This window comes from Sphaerodactylus townsendi, linkage group LG02 (assembly GCF_021028975.2).
Source record: "Sphaerodactylus townsendi isolate TG3544 linkage group LG02, MPM_Stown_v2.3, whole genome shotgun sequence".
In the NCBI taxonomy this organism is placed as follows: Eukaryota; Metazoa; Chordata; class Lepidosauria; order Squamata; family Sphaerodactylidae; genus Sphaerodactylus; species Sphaerodactylus townsendi.
This window is the reverse complement of record NC_059426.1, coordinates 122,575,810-122,595,654: the sequence shown is the minus strand read 5'-3', so window position 1 is coordinate 122,595,654 and position 19,845 is coordinate 122,575,810. Positions and strand designations below refer to the sequence as shown.

General features: G+C 43.4%; 1 protein-coding gene and 1 pseudogene across 1 annotated transcript in view; one reads left to right on the top strand and one right to left on the bottom strand.

Moving 5' to 3' along the window:
* Positions 1 to 19,845, top strand: part of MIDEAS (mitotic deacetylase associated SANT domain protein) — a 114,190-nt gene that overhangs the window by 20,062 nt on the left and 74,283 nt on the right. The gene's annotated exons all lie outside the window — the stretch shown is intronic.
* LOC125426044 lies at positions 1,676 to 2,098 on the bottom strand (annotated as a pseudogene).

The window sequence follows — 19,845 nt, the reverse complement described above, 5'->3', positions numbered from 1 at the left end:
CCATTATGCCAGCCTGTAACGAGCCAGTGTGGTGTATTAGTAGTGTAAAGCAGAGTTCAGGCCCCTACCTGGTAGAACAATCTCCCCAGTGAGATCAGGGCCCTGCGGGACATAAAAGGTTTCCACAGGGCCTGTAGAAAGGAGCTGTTCTGCCAGGCTTTTACATTGGGCCAGCCGGATCTAAACTGAAATCAAATGGTTGTTGTGGCCTCTCAGGGACATACTAGGCTATGGGATGGCACCATTTATTGTCAATGCTTTTAAATGTTTTTAAAGCTGTTTTTATGCTGTAATGTTTTATGATTATTCTATTTATCTTGTTTATTGTTGTTGAGCCTTTCAGGGAAGGGCGGGTTATAAATAGAAATATAAAATAAAACAAAAATATGGTGATAATATATTTTTAAAAACTTTTTTTCAAAAAGCAGGCAAAACTCTTTTTATGTATTTGAAGTCCCAGATTCAAAGATTAGTGATGTAATGGCCCACCCACTTCTAGAGTTAGGAAGTTAGAAGAAGGTTCCTTTGGCTGGAGGAACTCCCTCCTGCTTAAAGAATGGTACCACCCAGCACCTGGAGGATATAAATGCAATGGATTACTTTGAGCCCATCACTTTATTTTTCAGCCTCTTTTTCTCATAGGTTGATTGGGAGATAAAGTGGGTGAACTTCCTGGATGCATTGGACTAAAGGTCTAATATAAATGTGGTAAAAGCAGACGTGTGAGTTGTGCCATCAAGTTGCTTCTGACTTATGGTGACCAGTGACAGACAAAATTGCATTGTACAAAATTGCCCTGGTCATAGAAGCCTCTGATTTTTTTTAAGTTAATGGTCTTTTATTGGAAAAAAAGATTAGCATTTACAACATGGAATGGACAAACTGTAAATATATTGAACAGCTATTCTGATAATTGTGCTGAAGTCCGCAGGCTTCTCTGCTTATTCCAAGTCTTAGTACAGAATTTTTAAAAACATGAGTGTCATCCAAAGATGCTTCCTCTCCCCACCCCAGTGAAGATCTCCTTTTAACATTTTTGTAAACGCTAACAGCCTGACACTCTTTTCATAATAGTGCAATGCAGACAAAATTCAAACCAATATAGCACATTCATGCTACCTAGAACTTCCATTGTTTTGGGGAGGGGGACAAAGAGGATAATCTTTTCACCCTGAATGGGGAGGCATTTTTTCCCATTAAACGCTTTGCATTCATTCAACCAGTTTTGCTGCATACCATCCTGAAGTATAAACCAAATTTGAAATGTAAACAAACTATGACACTTTTGGACAAGAGTGGATTAAAAAAAAGATTTGTGAATTTTCTTCTGTTTTTTTTAAAAGTTAGTACAAATGTCTATTTGTGCTCAGTTGTCAAACTGCATGAATGAAAAATTGGCCAGCCCAAACAGTGTAATAGTCATTAGTGAATGGAACTTCTGAAGTACTTTCTTATTTTAAGGGAGTCCAATTATTTATACTGGAAAAAAACTTGATTTTTTTTAGGTGTGGGGGGGGGGGGGACCAGGACCACCAACCATTATGTGCAGTTTGCAGACTGAAGGTAATTTGACTTTTAGTTTTGCTATACAAAAATGGAATAAATAAATGCCACATTGTTTTTTGCAAGAGAAACATTCAATTTGATTCTTCTAGAGGCAAAAAATGTGAAAAGTCTATTTTGCAGTAATCATCTGTATGAATTCTTCATAGTTCACTTGCCCATCCCCATCAATATCTGTTCATTTCATCTGCTTCTTCATCTGTTTGTCATAACATTACATAGTTTGGCCGCACTGATGTATCCATTGCCATCCTCGACAAAGACTGAATGCCTCACAAATTTCTTCCTCACTATATCTTTAATTTTTCTGACCATCATGGTCAAGAAGTCTGGAAAGTCAATAATGCTATTGCCATCAGCATCTATCTTGTTGATCATGTCTGCTGCTGTTGGATTCTGACCCAGCGATCTCATGACAGTCCCCAGTTCTTTTGTTGTGATGGTGCCATCACCATCTTTATCAAATAGAGAGAAGGCATCCTTGAATTCAGCAATCTATTTAATTCGGTCAGCTGATTGGCTATTGTGGCTAGCAATGGTGTGTGCATAGACCAAACCCCATGGCTGAGAGGGAGTTTGAAGAGAATTCTGAGAATGGCAGTTGGAGAGTTCTGACAGTTGAGAACTGACAGTTGACTGAGAGAGTTTACAGAGTTTGTGAATTCCAAGCTGTTTGGTGGAGAAATCTCCTCTTGAGTGAAAAGGAACACATTTGGGTTTTGGATCAGGAAGGATCCATAACTAGAATCTAGGGAAATTGGTCTGTTGATAGAGTGATCCCTAAGAGTTTAATGAGAAATAACCTTATTAAAAGAGTGATTCCAGGCCTGTTTAAAGGAGAAACTGGGGGAGTGTGTTAATGTTCCTAACTCCTCCAGCTAAAAAAACACAGTGTAAAATAAGCTTAAGTTTATTAAACAGTGCCATGACAACCAATGTAAATCACTCTCTGTACAAAATAAAAGTTTAAACATTTGTATGTGAACCACGCTGATACCCTTTGAAGTACAATATATCACTTGAACATAACTGTCTCAAGTTCCTCGATGCTGTTATTCTGTTGCAAACCTCATTCCTATTATGAAGCTTTGTTAACCTGACTTTTAAATCCCCCAACAAGAGAGAAATAAAATGATTTTTAAGTTGTACTATCATAATTAGTGGCCATAGTGTTATAATAAGTTGTTGCTTTCAACACGGATAGGGAGAATTGGTGTGTATGAGAACAAAATTAAAATATTGTTAAAAACTAGAGTTTTGTCACATCATTTATTTTTATTTTATTAAACCTACTACCCCACCCTTTCACAACCAATGGCTGGGCTCACAGCAGCTAACATAAATAATTAAAATAACATATAAAATTATTCAACATACAATTTAACAACAACAATAGACAATAACAAATTTTAAAATATTAAATATTAACATTACCAATGATGGCACCCAACAAATTAAAAACATTACCAGGGCGCTGGCAAAAAGTCCCAAATATAACTAAATCAACAACCCCCCCCCCCACTATAAAATAATTTACTGCAGTGGGTAGGGGGAGAAGGGATGGAATCAGGAGGCCAGCCATTGCCTCCAAACACCAACCCCTCTTTTAGCTTCCCTGGGAAAGCCCCCAATTTGAGGGAGAGGTTGATAATTTCCAGCAGGGGGCACCACATCTCACCACTGCTAGCTTTAACTTTACATGAAGGGCATGGATCAAGAGGACAGTTAGTAGGCTTCACAGCTGTATCTTTTCCAAATTGACCTGAGAGAGCAGGCTGAAATGGTTCAATGTAGGACCTGAAAATGGCCAAGTTAACTTACTGTGTCAATAATTGCTGGGAGGTTGTGTCAGGTGACAAAACTTTGCCTGTAATAAAACTTGCAAAAACCTTGCATCAAATAGCCAAATTACTGAAACTTTGGGTTCCCATGGAAAGGGATGGAAGAAACCTAAACATCTTAAATAATTGAACCAGGTGTGCAGGGGCGTAACGAGGCAAACTGTAGCCCTGGGCAAAACCTGAGTTGGATCCCCCCCCCCCCCGGGCGGCCACTCCACCACAACCAATTTTTTTTTGCATCAGGACATTGGTGCCTTCAGGTGGTGCATGTTTAGACATATCAGCATCAAAATTTCAGCGTATCATCAGGAGACTGTCCTTATGCTACCCCCCAAGTTTGGTGAGGTTTGGTTCAAAGAGTCCAAAGTTATGGACTCCCAAAGGGGGTGCCCCATCTTCCATTGTTTCCAATGGGAGCTAATAGGAGATGGGGGCTACAATTTTGAGGGTCCATAACTTTGGCCCCCCTGAACCAAACTGCACCAAACCTGGGGGGTATCATCAGGGCAGTCTCCTGATGAGATCCTGAAAGTTTTGAGACTGTGCCTTCAGAAATGTGCCCCCCCCAGCCTGCAACCCCCCATTGACAGCAATACAGAAAACTCAATGCAGACAAAGATTCTTGGTCAAATTTCTGGGATGTTCCTGAAGGGGGTGCATTTTTGGATGTATCGGCACCGAAATTTCAGGGTATCATCTGGAATCTGTCCTGATGGGACCCCCCAGGTTTGGTGCAGTTTGGTTTAGGGGGTCCAAAGTTATGGACCCTCAAAGGGGGTGCCCCATCCCCCATTCTTTTCTAAGGAGATGGGGGTTACCCTTTTGAGGGTTCTCTGCAGGAACATCCCAGAAATTTGCCCAAGAATCTTTGTTCTGCATTGAGTTTTCTGCATTGCTGTCAATGGGGGTTGCAGGCTGGGGGGGGCACATTTATGAAGGCACAGTCTCAAAACTTTCATGGTCTCATCAGGAGACTGCCCTAATGATACCCCTCAGGTTTGGTGAAGTCTGGTTCAGGGTGGCCAAAGTTATGGACCCTCAAAACTGTAGCCCCCATCTCCTATTAGCTCCCGTTGGAAACAATGGGGGATGGGGCACCCCCTTTGGGAGTCCATAATTTTGGACTCCCTAAACTAAACCTCACCAAATTGGGGGGGGGGGTAGCATAAGGACAGTCTCCTGATGATATTCTGAAATTTTGGTGCTGCTAGCCTAAAAACTGTGCTCCCTGCAGACCAAAAATGGAAAACCACTAAAAATTCCCAAAAACAAACCCTGCATTTTAATGCCCCCCACAAGGTGATGCCCTGGGCAACTGCCCACCTTGCCCAATGGGCATTACGCCCCTGCAGGTGTCAGCTAGTGGACACGATGTAGGTCATGCAATTTCTTCTTAGTGCCCTTTACTGCTATCTCATAGGATTTAATAAATGTCCTATTAGATGTTCTGGTAGCTTCCTTACGAGTTCACTGCCAAACTTGTTCTAGTTGTCTTTGTTCCCACTTCATCAGTTGTAGCTCCCTAGTGTACCAGGGAGCTGGATTGATATGAGAACCAAGAGGACATTGGGGTGTGATCTCATCGATGGCTTCAGAGAGCTGGACATGCCAGTCCTCTACCAACTCACTGAGTGAGTTGCCGGGAGGCTTTGGATCCCGCAGAGCATTCTGGAAACTAATTGGATCTGTAAGTCTCCATGGGAGGTGGATGTAAATCCGGTTCACCAGATAAGAGTCCACGGTTCATGTGAAGGAGTGAGGAATCAAACCCAGTTCTGCAGATCAGACTTTGTCACTCTTAACCATTATACCACACTAGTAAAAAATGTTTGACATTCAGAAGGCCCAGCTCCATTTGGAATTAGGTAGTAGGTGGTATGAAAGACTTTGTCTCCTTTGAAAGTTAAAAGCTGACACAGGTCTAATAATTCTAAGTGCAGCAGCAAAATGTTTGTGTGCTTAGCATGTTGTCCATTAGTTTTCTTCCTAGTAAAAATCACTTCCAAATCCTGCCACTTATATGTATACAAGTGTAAACACACACCCTTCCCTCCACTACATTCCTCTGCCCAAAATCAAACCCTGTGAAACTACTTTTCATTTTTAAGAGCCAAGTCTCTGTTGCATTATTTTGCATATAACACAAAGTTTGCCTCTAATGCAAAGCATTTTTATTTTCTCCACTGAGACCTAAACAAGAAGGAAATTGTAATTTTGTCCACGTTGAGGTCGTAGCATGAACTTTGCTGAAGTTAATGTGTGATGTAAATTAATGCTGTTTTAAAAGAGTGGTGTGAACACATTCTGAATGAGTTTTGGATTAGAAATAAAGCTGTTTGCCTGTTCCAGCATTAATCCACAGGTAGAGGGCTGTTCTAAACTCAGTAGTATCCTTCTAACCCAGTTGAAATCAGTAGACTTAGAAGCTCATAACATTGTTTAGGATTCCAGTACCAGGACTAATTAGACATTGAACTGTTGTGATCTGGGCAGTATCTTGGATTGCTTGAACACCTGCTAGGCACTTTTGTGTAATTGAAGCGTGAGATTTGAGCAACAGACTTTCTGATGAGCAGGATGTATTCACTGCTCTGGCATCTGGATGGTTTCAGGAACCATGGGTTGTTAAACCATGGGTTGTCCTATGTCATAAATATCCTGGTTTTATAAATTGAGCATGGCTTGCACCCAGCTGTCATTTGTCTGCCTTGTTGGGTTTGGAAATTAAGATAGTTTTACCGGGTTCAAGTTTTATTATCAAATAATTCACTTGTGTGCCAAAACTGAGGTTTCAAAATCAGTCTAAAAACATAAAGCTTAAAACAGGTAGGTAGAGAACAGAACAGTTTCCTGTGAGATGGTGTATATTAAGTCCAGTTGTTAGTGACTGATTATCATTGCTTCTTCATGACATAACCTCCTTTGGATGTTAGACTGGATAATCATTCCCAAGTCACTGCAAGGAGTACGGTGGTTAATTATCTTTCTCCTACGCTGAGTCACTCCCCCTTTTTTATGATGCTGTGTGTATGTGTTTATTTAATAAATATATACTGTACTTTCCTGCCTCCATGGAACTCTTAGGATGACTCATATAAAAAACAATTTAAACCATTACATAAAATGGCAGGTCAAAAGCCTAAAAAACATCTCAGTGGCATGCATTGTACTAGCCCAAAGTTGGTAAAAAAAACCAAAACAACCAGCCTCCTAAAGACTATAATAGGCCTGCTCTGACAAGCTCCCTAGACAAGGAGTTCCATCATGAGCGACTATGAGGAGAACCCTGCTCTTTCTAGTATTGTCTTGATTTCAGCAATTAAAACAGGGCCTCTCCCAATTACCTAAGCCTGCTGGGAAGCTTAATATACAAGGTCAATATAGAAACTATTGTTCCTTTATATAACACAGACTTATCTGTGTAGGGCTTTAAAGGTTGATCATATTTTGAATTGGACCTAAAAAATTTGGGAACCAGTGAAGCTTTAGCACTAATTTCTGTGACATATTGCCTGATAGAAGAAGCAGCTAACTACTGAGCTGTTGCATTCTAAGTGGATTCAGAACCATTTGCTAGAGTGAGATGGGGGACTGTAAAGGATTCAATGGTGTTGATGGTGAAGTAACCTTGAGTGCATTCCACAGCCCGGGCGATGGGCCAGATGCATCGGCGGAGACTTTATCTTTGCGCGGGAGATGAAGACTCCGTTCCCATGGGAAGCAGGAAGGGGGGATGGGGTGAATGGTATTATAACCTGTGCGTCTGGCGGGAAGTGCCATTCCTGCCACTGCGTGTACTTGAGCTTTCTAAGATGTCTTAATAAATGGACTTTTACTCCCAAAAGCCTTTTATTTCTGCTTCTATGGAATTCCTTACATTGTGGCAGGAATGGACTTACATTGTGGCAGGAATCTATGCTGTTACTGATCAGGCCGGTGCCAGGGGGGCCACGTACCTGGGTCCTGCCACCCAAACGCCAGCGGCACCGCCAGCGCCCCCGATTCCGGCCCCCCCCGTACAACAGCTGCCTGCCCAACCTGCTCAACCCGCGCAACCACCTCCCCAGCAGGCGCCAAGAGCCGTCGAGCGGAGGCTACTACCCGGCCCCGATACCAGCCCGGTTTTGATGGGACGGCTTCCAAACTTCCCTCCTTCATCTTGCAGCTCAATGCCCACTTGGAAGACTATGATGATTTATACCGGTCTGGTAGCGAAAAATAGGGACATCGGCTCCCAGTCCTGGATGGGGCAGCAGCCGACTGGTTCCGTGACTCTTTTGGATTTGCAGGATGAGGACTCTCGCACAGTGCCGCATTCCTCAAGAAGCCTTAAGGCGGCGCTTTCAAGATCCAGGCGCCGAGAATGAAGCTATCCGCACCATCAAAACCATCCAGCAAGGCAACCGCCCGTTTTGCAGAATTTGCCCGTGAATTTCGATGCGGCGGCTGCTCGACTTCCCCTGAGTGGCCTGAACGCATGAAATGCTCACGAATACTTCACCGGATGCTGTGGGCTGACAGAAGCTACGTGAAAGCGGTGTTTTTAATTCGGTTCCTCGTTACTGTACGGAATTTGGATCCAGTTGGGGTCCCAAGTGGCGTCTCGTTTGGAATACGGCTTCGTCAAGGAGGCCGCCCGCCCTAAAACCACTACTGTGTCCACCAAGTCAATTGGCAGCCGCCCTACGAAACCACCTCTGAGCGCCCGTCGCCGACTTGGATTGTGTCTTTACTGCGGAGGGCCAGGTCATCTAGCCGCCAACTGTCCCAAGAAACAAAACCAACCGCTCCAGCTCCACGCTCCGTCTGCCAAACCACCACGCGGAGTCAGGGCCGCCTCCCACTGGCTCGTCTAAAGCGGTGACCCGAAGGCGTGGAGAGGAAGCAGCTGTTTGCCTTTCTTCAGCCCCATGGACATGGGCCGACTCCTGATAGCGGTGAGTGAAGGCAGCTCCCATTACTGTTCAAGCATTTCACAGCCAACCCAGCTAACACTTTCGCATTATAGCCTCGGCCCTTGTGGATTCCGGCTGCTCCACTGCTTAATCGGCCCCAGGTGGCAGAGAATGGAGGTCTAGACCGAATTCCCCTGGCTAAGCCCATACCGTTCACCCAAATGGGCGGCAGCCCCTCGAGGAGCGGAAGGACGGCCCAGTACAAAACACAGCCGGTTCTCCTCCGTTCTTACGACCATTGGGAGAAAATTAGTTTTATTTTAGGCGCCAGTGGTCAAACACTCCATAGTTTTGGGCATGCAGTTGTGTTACATGAACTAAAGTTCATTTGGAAAGAAAGGATCCTAGAATTCACTGACCCTCCCTGCGGTGAACACATGAATTGGGAAGAAAACCCGCGTCTCCTGGCCACACCCCTCCCTGGCTTCCTCGAGTGGTGCTCCGATTCTATTGGCATCCCACCTGCATATCATGCCCAGTCTGTAGAGTTTTCAGGAGCAGGAATCACGATCCAGTTGCCACCCACAGAGACACTGACTGTAAAATTGTCATACAACCAGGGCACAACTACCCAAGGGGTAGAATCTACCGCATGAGTCCCAATGAGGAAGAACCCGTGCCTTCTTAGACAAGAACCTTGCTCGGCGGGTTCATGCAGTGAACTACCAAACACACGCTGCTCCGTTTGTTTGTCAAAAGAAAGATGGGTCTGCGGCTTTGCACAGATTATGAGGTCTCAATGCGGTCTCCCTGTCCAATAAATATCCTTTGCCTTTGATCAAAGGACCTTTTAGATGCACTTTCGGCAAAGGGCGCATTTTACTAAATTGGACTTGAGAGAAGCTTACTACAGAGTCAGAATTGCTGAAGGATATGAACACCTGACTGCGTTTTAATACAAAGTTTGGACAGTTTGAATGTTAATAATGCCATTCGGGTTAAGTGGGGCCCCAGACTTTCATGGCCCTTATCAACGAAGTTCTCCATGATTTGCTGTACAAGGGAGTTGTTGTATACTTAGATGGCGTTTTAATTTACTCACAAACTATAGAAGAGCATGAAATATTGGTTGAGAGGTATTGAAGCGGCAGCGACATAACTCTCTTTGCCAAACTCTCCAAATGCTGTTTTCATCAGACCTCCATTGACTATTTGGGTTACGGATCTCGCCCGAGGGCTTAAAATGGATCCTGCTAAAATTGGCCTTGGTCCTCCAATGGCCTGCCCCCACCAACCGCAAAGAACTCCAGTCGTTTCTTGGTTTTGCTAATTTCTATCGTGCATTTTATACCCCAATTTGCTGAACTGACTCTCCCTCTCACAGACCTCTTAAGCACTAAGGTAAAGATCCACTGTCCGCCAAGCCGGGGCCCCACTTTCCTGGTCTGAGGAATGTCAAACAGCCTTTCAACTATTAAAATCTGCGTTTACCAATCGAACCTATCCTAAAGCACCCTGGACCCAGATCTCCCGTTTGTAGTTCCGCGTGGGCCTTCTCCGGACAAAGCACTTGGGGCAGCCCTGTTGCAGAAAAATAAAGATGGTAGACTGGTTCCGTGTGCTTATTTGTCTAAAAAATTCTCTGGTGCGAACTCAACTGGACTGTGGGAGACAAAGAGACTCACTGGCCATCAAAGTAGCACTCTCCACTTGGCGCCACTGGCTGGAGGGCTAAACACCCTTCAAGTTTGGTCGGATCATAAAACCTGGCAGCTCTTTCCACCCCCTCAAGATGTCCATAAAACAACCGTTGGGCGATTTCTTTTCTCGTTTCTCTTTTACAGTCCATTTTTTTCCTGGGAAAACCAACAAACTAGCTGACGCTCGCCCTACGAGGAGGGTGGGGCTGCCGCCACCGAGACATTCCACGCACTGTTCTTTCCCCTCCCAGTTGGGGTTGGCTGTCACCCGATCTCAGCCGTCTCTTCTCCTCCACCCCCGTTCCCAGTCGTCTCTCCTTTCCTCTGCGGGAACTGGAGGGAGGCCCGGGCTGCAATCCAGCTGACGAAGGGAGACTCCCAGTGCGTTTGGAGAATGGAGTTTGGCGGAGGGGGAATGTTGTGCGTGCCTCCCCCTCCGCCAAGCAGGTTCTTGAAGCTTGCCACGATGCCCACGTTGACTGGACATTTTGGCTTCTTGAAAACTCTGCATTTAGCCCGCCCGGCAGTTCTGGTGGCGGCGCAATGCGCCATAAAGACATTGGAGGCATACATTAAAGGCTGCTCGGTTTGTGCAGAAGCCAAAACCATCGGGGAAAGCCCCATGGACTGGTGAAACCTCTCCCGGGTAGCCTCCCGCCCTTAGGAAGTCATCTCCATGGATTTTTTATTACAGATTTGCCCGAAAGTCCTTTGGCAACACGGTTTTTTTATGGGTGGTGGTAGACTTATTCTCTAAGCAAGCCCATTTTATTCCATGTGCTTCCATCCCCTCCGGCTCCTAAGTTATACTGGCTGTTTATTCAACATGTTTACGATCTCCATTCCGCCCGTTAAGGTGGTCTCGACCCGCTGACCCCCCAATTCATCTCAAGAAGTTCTGGAAAGCGTTTTGGGGTTGTTGGGGCCTTGACCGTCGCCGCCCTACCACGTTCAAAGTGACGGCGAGGCAGAGAAGGCAGACAGAACCCTAGAGCAGTGACTACGTTGTTACACCAACTACCACCAAGACAATTGGTGCGAAGCTTATTCCGTTTAGAATGCATACCACAACAATGGGTTCATAGTAGTACAAAGAAAACCCCCCCTTTGAAATTGTGTCACAATTGGCTCCTTCCGCCCGTTGCCACAACTACCCATAGCAGCTTTGGACCCCCCAGAATTTCAATAATGGATTTCATCCTAGCCGAGGGATGGAAAGTCGGATCCAGACCGCCCACAACAAGCAAAGGACTCCCAAAAATTGCAGCGGATAAACACCGCTCAGTTTTTTCCTCTGCGTGTGGGCTCCTGGGTGTATTTATCTACAAAAAATCTCAGAGACGTGCATAAATATTCCAAACTTGGCAAGAGATTTGTGGGACCTTTTCAGATTACTAAAGTGATTAATGATTTCACTGCCCGCTTAGATTTTCCTAACTCTCTTAGTAACATTCCTCCTGTCTTCCATCCCAGCTTGCTCAAGGAGGCTCCCGCTTCGATGCCCTGTACGACTTCCTTGGAGAATACCGACTATTATTGATGGCCACAAGCACTCTAAAGTGGCCTTTATCCTGGACTCTCTTTAATCGCATAAGCGCTTGCAATATTTAGTCTCTTGTTGGGATATTCCTCTGGGTATAATCAATGGGTTTTATTCGAAAATATTGAAGCCCCACCCTTTATTTCTGCTTTCCACAGCCTTTCATAAACCTGGGAAGGGTCTTCTTTAGGGGAGGCAGAGTGTAAAGGATTCAATGGTGTTGATGGTGAAGTAACCTTGAGTGCATTCCACAGCCCGGGCGATGGGCCAGATGCATCGGCGGAGACTTTATCTTTGCGCGGGAGATGAAGACTCCGTTCCCATGGGAAGCAGGAAGGGGGGATGGGGTGAATGGTATTATAACCTGTGCGTCTGGCGGGAAGTGCCATTCCTGCCACTGCGTGTACTTGAGCTTTCTAAGATGTCTTAATAAATGGACTTTTACTCCCAAAAGCCTTTTATTTCTGCTTCTATGGAATTCCTTACAGGGACCAAATCATGTAGCCATGTAACAATTATATGTTGATTGAACATTTTGTATACATATTCTGTTTGCTATGTCCTTGTGTTTGTTGGTTATCATAAGGGCTAAAATGGTTGACAAAGTTTGATTTAAAAAACTAAAAAGAAAACATAGATTTTGGTGAGTTGGAGAGGATTTCAATGGCTGTCTTCACTGTATGTGCATATTAGTTTTTCCAGTTTTAGCTGATTAACGATCTGCACCCCTTCAAAAGAAATGGGATCTAGGCCATTTACCATTCACCTTCAGATTATATAAGGGCGAATTCCCACTGCCTCCTTAGCACGGTTTCGGGCCACTTACTAACACGGTTTCATCGACGTCCTCCCCATGACTTCTGTGGCAGCAACCGTTTCTGACGCTCGTTTTACCCACTAATGTGTGTCCCGGCAGAACCTGGATGCAAGTGGGTTGGGCCCCGTTACCACAGTTTACGGCTGTTCCAAGGGGAGGAACAAGGTTTGGAACCTGGAGTTGTTCCCCGCCCCAGAGCGTGACGTGCATTTCGCGCAGCCAATCAGTGCTCCCGGCTTGCTAACCAGGAACGCGACTGTAGATTGATTTGACCCTTCCGGGTTGATGGATCATGTTTCTGAGCATGTGCAATACAAGTGAAGGATCGCCTGTTCACCGATTTAAAGGTAAAACTTTCAGAAAATAGTTGCTTTACAGTAAATGACAAGTATTCATAGTGGTTGCACTTCAGCGTTCGCACAGGTTTTTTAATGGGTAAAAATGGGTAGTGTTTCTGAAGTGGCTAACAGGTCCCGCCCAACTGAACACCGACCAATCAGATTAGGGCAATGAAGCGCGATCACATGGCTGTGGGGATTGCACCCGGGAGTGTCTGCTGTATGCTCGCTGTGGTGGGGAGGGAGAAACTGCAATGAGGAGGACACGGATTCACAAGGAACAGGTTTGGATCCACTTGCAATTTTCAAGTGGGAATTCGCCCTAAGTGTCACACAATCTGCATAGGGTAGCCACTAAAAAGTATTTGGAATCTTCAGCTTTTTCAAACTTTATAGAGTATGAGCAGGCAGGCCAAATGTGACTTGCCTTACTTCCAAGGTACAGCCCATCAGAGATTTTTTTTTTTAATCCAAAAACTATTTTGGGTGACAGACAAAAGAAAAGCAGGAATGACTAATACCTCTAATGCACTTATTTTAGTTTCATCCAATACTTGTATGCCAAGCATGGTCCCTTTCAATGCTGATGTTCAGCAGCGATGTTGCTACGTTGGAGTGGTTGGAGCAGACGCGTGATGCAGAGCTTTGGAGCACATGTGGCCTGCTATTGAAAAGACCTGGATGCCCCTGGTTTAGAGTTTCACAGGTCAAAGCTAACATTTTGAATTGAGCTGCAAATTAAAGAGTCAACCAGTGTAGAATGTTTAAATTAGGATATGTTGACAATAACTAAACTCATCCAGTAAACATTGGCTGCCACTTTGTTTTGCAGCTCAGTGTTTATTGGATGAGTTTAGTTATTGTCAACGTACCATCCTAATTTAAAACAGCTGGCCCCCTACCTGTCCCAAATTAGTCCCAAGCCACAGCGATCCATATCACAGTCACCTCTAGACTGGATTACTGTAACTTTCTTGCACCTGCTCCAGAAACTCCAGCTGATCCAGAATGTGGCAGTGAGGGTCCGTATGGGATCCTTGTGGCAAAAAGCACATTATGCCTGTGTGGCGCCAGCTGCACTGGCTCCATTTGGAGTACCAGATCAAGTGTAAAATTTTAGTACTAACATACAAAGCCCTAAATAATCTGGGGCGAGCGTACTTGGCAGGATTGTCTCTCTTACTATATCCCCCAACTGACTTTACATTCAGCAAATGAGTCTCTGTCCAGAAGGGCCTGCCTCAACCAGGGTCAGGGCTTTTTCGGCCCTGGTCCTGACCTGGTGGAACGCTCTGTTGAGTCTGACCAGGACAGTTCTGCAGGACCTGCAAGACAGAGCTGTTCCACCAGGCATATTGCTGAGGCAGCAAAGTCCTTACCACATTTTGGGCCTCCCCTTCCCTGCACTCCACTTTATGGTAATTTCATTTTGGGAACCTTGAATTATACTATAGGACTGGTATGGGCTGGGGCAGATGGATTTAGCTCCAGCCGGACCAAACTTGTCTGTTGGGTCAATTTATGATATTTTTAGGTAAATTAGGAAAACTGTGTTGCCGCCTTGAGTTTCCTTGTTAAAAAGTGGAAAATTGAATTATTAAGTTTGTAAACTGTGAAAATTGGATTGTTTTAGATATTGTGTATGGGTCCACTGTCCATTGTTTTAGATATTGTGTATGGGTCCACTGCTCCTGCTTTGGCACTGGTACAACAGAGCTCCTCATATTGAGGGGCCTGCCGTCCCCCCCTTCTTGGGGTGGGTTTTTTAAATTGAGCCTGGACGCCTCTTGTTTAATTTGCTAATTGTTAGCCGCTGTTTTTATGTATTTTAAAATGTTTTATTGACGGAGCCTTTGTTTGTATTATACCGGATTTGCTCCTGTTTATTATGTATATATTATGTTGTTCACCGCCCGGAGCCCTTTGGGAACCGGCGGTATAGAAATTGAATTAATAATAATAATAATAATAATAATAATAATAATAATAATAATAATAATATAATTACTGTGTTATTAATTGCCCCCAACCTGAAAGGCAGTCTAGAAGTTTAATAGATGAAATAAAATGAAATGTACCAGGGAGGAAGCTCTCACTGCACCCTGGTCTGTGCAGTGGAGCGTGAGAGCTGGAAGGAGGAAGAGGATGAGGGCAGTCACAAATATACTTCCCTTCTGTCTGAGGGCCAGATCGAGGCAACAGGAAGCAGAATCATGATCCCAACCAGGCCAATCCCCTCCCCCCAAAGAAGGATATTAATATTATAAATAAAAATAATTTTATAATCTTGTTAATTATTCTTAATAAATATAATTTATATTTAATAAATATAATTTGTACAAGAGCCCACCTGGATGTTACAAACAGGCACTACAACTGAAGAAGTTCAACTGCATATTGTTGTCAACGGTATGTAAATGTATGGCATTTTTTTCAGATATAATATCTTGAACTAACTTGACCAAATCCAGAATAGTAACTAAAGAAAGTGATAAAAAAAGTTCTGCAGATAAGATTCACTATTCATGACAGAGCACCCTTACAAACATTTATGAGTAAGATATATTGTAGTTAGTTTCCAATAACTGTGGAAAAGTGGTTCTCTACTGTCTGAAGCCACTCCCTGAATAGGTAATGTGGGATGACCAGACATTTTCCTATTCACACAGAGACTTGTTTAATCCTGTCATAGGATCACATTCCCTCAGGTCATTCTCCAGGCCGCAGTTTTCCTGGCCAGTTAATTAACAGGAACATTAACATTGTGTATCTTGAGCTTTTGAAGAGCAAAAAGAAAAACATTATTTGAATTAAATCATCTTCTCCAGGGACAATTTGGTTATTTACAAGGCATCTTTTTGGACAACAGCCCACTTCTGAAACCTGTGTAGATAATTTCATAGCATTGACTTATCCAGCCATATGTGCAGAAAGGATGTGAAAGTCTAGTATCCTGGTTGGTTGCTCAACATATCTGGCAGGACATAGTAACCTACACAAAAGGGAGTACTGCAGATACTTCAGTGAAGACTTATCGGTATAAAAAACGGCCATGAAGGCTTTGGCAACTGAATGGTCACTTGTTCTTCTGAAACTAAACAAAGTGTGTGTGCTGCTTTAGCTTTTTCTATTCCCCTTGTTGATGGACTATGATTTAGACATCAATGAGACAGCTGTGTTGTTGGGAGAAGGATGCTGTGCCTTTCAAAGTTGCATTAAAAAGAGAATGTGTTAGATATAGCAGCTTCTGTTACTGCAGCTTTGTGACCTAGAAATGTTTAGGAGGCATCTAGGGCCAAAAGGATTAAAGTAGCTTGTGAACCTGAACCACCAGATAATTCTTCCATTATTGCCTTCTAGTTTCAGTCTGGTGCTGGTTACTGACAGGTGGATTCCCCAGAAGCCAAATATTATGGGTGTAGAACAGTATATAAACTTTGTGCAGGTCCCGTTCCCAAAATGGGTTTAGCCTATTTTATTTCCCTCAACTCGGGATTTTCAAAGATCATTAAACCAGTGATCCTTTTGCACAATCCCGGGTGGAGGCACCCCCGCGCAAACACAACAGGAAGAGATGCTTCCTGTTCACTTTATGTACTGTGCTATCCACTGTCAGGGAGAATTTGCCCACCCGCCATTCTGTGCAAGTCACCCAAACCTCACCAAACTTGGGGGGTAGCAAGCTTATGCTGAATCTATTTTAAACCATCTGAGGCCTTGTTCAAGAAGTGTAGCGCATCTTTGGGAGCAAAAATTAATATAAGACACTGTCTTATTTTCAGGGAAACACGGTAGAGAGCTAAGGGGAAACCAAAAATAGTTCTGTGTAGAGAACAGCCAGTCACAGAGTGTATTATGGGGGAAAGAACAGGATAAGGAAGAGTTTCTGCAACAGTTTGCAGTTGACTTGAGAATATCACTTTCACCAATGCTGTACTAAATCGCTAGGCGCAGAAGTGCAAAGCGTGCAGTCCCTGGCCACAGCAATATCACTGTCATGGAAAGCTATGCTTTTTTACATTAACAATGCTTTCCAGAAAATTTCCCTTTACATGTCTGTGTTTAGAATTTAATTGCATGCTGGAAACCTGATGGTTATCTACACTTCTTGAACAAGGCCTCAGATGGTTTAAAATAGATTCAGCATAAGCTTGCAAGTACATGCTGTAGCATAGTTCTCATGGGTGCTCATGAGATTGCCACTCTGCTATCTTTGTATTCACTATGAAACACAAATTCAGTGTATTTCACACAGCCATTTTCCCTTCTTTTGGGGCGATAAAATGAAACTCCCTCAAGCAGAATGTATATATTTTAAATTATTAGAGAAACCTCTAAGCATCTTACAAATATTGCTCTACTATTGCTGCATCACATCTTCTATTTGCCATGAGTAGCTGTTCTTGCAGTGTCAGTAAGAAGAGAACTGGATGGGAAGGTACTCACTCACCCTGCTTTTGTAGATAATGAGAGGTTTCTAAGTGAGAGTAGCACTCGCTGGAACTCCAGAATGGTGGAACTGCATAGAGTCCACAAAGAACGATAGTTATGACACAAATGAGTATAGTTGAATCCTGACAATATCTCCCCCCTCCCTCCATTCTGCTGCTTAGGGAGTGTGAATGCAAAAGCAGCATGCTACGTGCTTAACTCTTTGTCGTGGTTCCCACCTTGTGCAACAACCTGTTCGAGGTTCTCAGGAAGAACCCTCAGAATGTGCAAAATAGATATGTTCAGGAGGACATTTTCAAAGAGGTTAGAACAATATTAGAGTAGCTCAGGAGACTGCTTCTATGAGGGACAGTATTGTACCTATTCTACTGTTTGTTATATGAATCACCTTTACTGCCCCCCACCCCCACCCCGCATTGCTTTTTGGAGGTAGTTGCTGTGTTGATTTAATTATTTTAAATATTTTATAACTCTCTTTTAGCCTCAGTGAGAAAGGCAGGCTGTAAAGGCAGAGGATGATGATTAATAACAATTATAATAACAATAACAACAATAATATTTGCAATACTATGGGAAAAGTGAAAGTGGGGGAAAAGTTAAAGATTTACAACTGCTACTGTACTCAAAATGGCACCCTCCTAGAGTAGATTTTATTAGAGGGAGCAGGGGGATTCAGGGTTTGTCAACTCTACATGTGTAGGTTAAGTTGCTTAATTTCTTTTTTTGTTAAATGTATGCTTCATTTAAGAGCAAGGTTCCTTTCAGTTAATGTTCAATCACTCTGTGGGGTCTTGCACATCTATTTGCCATTGAGGACTTGGCCTCTGATCTACCACAGCTGGGAAACTTTGGCATCCTTTCTAGGAACCTGGGGTTTTAGATGATCTGGAATTTGTGCTGATAGGCTGTTTCATTTCACTTACTGGGCAGCTGTAATCAATGGCTTTGGTCCATCAGAATCACATATAAGTATTTAACCCTACAGTCCAAAAGCTGACCAGTTGTATCTGTGCCATTGCTCATGTTTAGGTTATAGGAAGGTAAAGGCATACGAAAGAACTAGTGAAATAATGGGAGAATTTTAAAATACTCTTGGTCATCTGCTTTTTGTCTATCTCACATGTTATTTACTTTTATAGTTTGTTTACTTCAGTTGTACCTTGCCATTCACCCTGACAGGATTCATGGTAGTTTACACAATACTCACACTTCAGGCTGAGCAAACTTGATTGGTCCAAGGCCTCTCAGCGAGTTTCCATGGCACAACTGGGGATTTGAACCCAGATACCAGGCTGACACTCTTGACCACACTGGTATGTTACAAGAAAGCAACAATAGGCAATAGCACATATTTTGCAAGTTTTGCATTCTCAGTCTCTGTAACATCTTCAGTCAGAGAATCTTGTGGTACAGAGCTGGATATCAACTTTACCCAGGACTCTGGAGAGCTACTGACACAGTATTGTACAGACAGACATGGGAGGGTCTGAGAGAGAAAAAACGGACAAAACAAGAGTGCAGGCTCATAATCTCTTACCAGCTAGCGCTTAATGAATCTGTATCAAGTGATTCCAGGACAAAGTTTAAAGTGGGCCAGGCTTACTCAGCTTTTTGAAGGTGACCCCATCCTATTTAAGTTGTTATTATCTTGGGGGTCTCATTTTAATATTTTACCTACATTAGGTTCATCGTTTTCAATCTCTTACTGGTATTAGGTTAACAGAAAACCAAAACCAAAATAGTTAGAAAACTACGTTTAATTTTAATTGTTTTTCTTTTAATCAGAAGATTTTGTATGCACATTCAACCATTGAATACTCAACAGAGTTACTGGTACCATACATATTTTTGAGTTCATTTGTGCATGTCGCAAGTTGGAAGAGATCATAATAGACTGATAATGATAGTGTTATATAATCTGTGGGGACCTATTTTCTTCAATGAATTAGGATTCCACCCTTAAGTATGTTAAAGAATGTAATCAGTCCAAGATCCATTCAGTTCAGCACACTTCATAATAATCCCAGAGATCATTAGCTGCTAGGTACATCCATAGAATTTGGTCAGTAGATCCCTGGTCTGCCTTATACCAACCCTGATCCCTGAGATAGGCTAAGGCAGGTATGTTCAACTTGGTAAATTCCTATTCCAAACCACCGTGCAGTCTTCTAATTTGAATAATTTATTGTATAATATGGATTTTGCCACTACATAATTTCTGTATAGTGGATTTCTGAGCCCTCTGTCTACAAGCAAGCGTTTGTCAAACAAGTGCTGGGCTTTCACATTTGGCACTTCCTGGCAGGAGGAATGCAGTTGCAAGATAGTACAGGAGAGATTGCCTCCCTGGCTGTTATGAATCTGGTCTTGCAGCACAGTGGAGCCTTAATTCCTTCATGCAAGTTTCAGCCACAGAACCTTTCTGGAATGTGCAAGATGCAAACTAAAATGGGAGGGAGGGGGGGAATGCAGCAAGAGGAGTGGACTCAATATAGACCTCAAAGCACTCTAATGTCCTAGTTATCAATAGTCTTTTCTTTTTCTGTTTGTGTTTGTGTGTGTGAAGAAGCTGGAGTTGTTGCACAAGAGTGGGTAATGAGTCATGGAAAAGCATCTAGGAGGCCTGACATTATAGCTGTTTTTCACTCTCTTGGACCCTCTTTTCCTACACATTTGGAGGAACTGACCCGCCCCCCCAA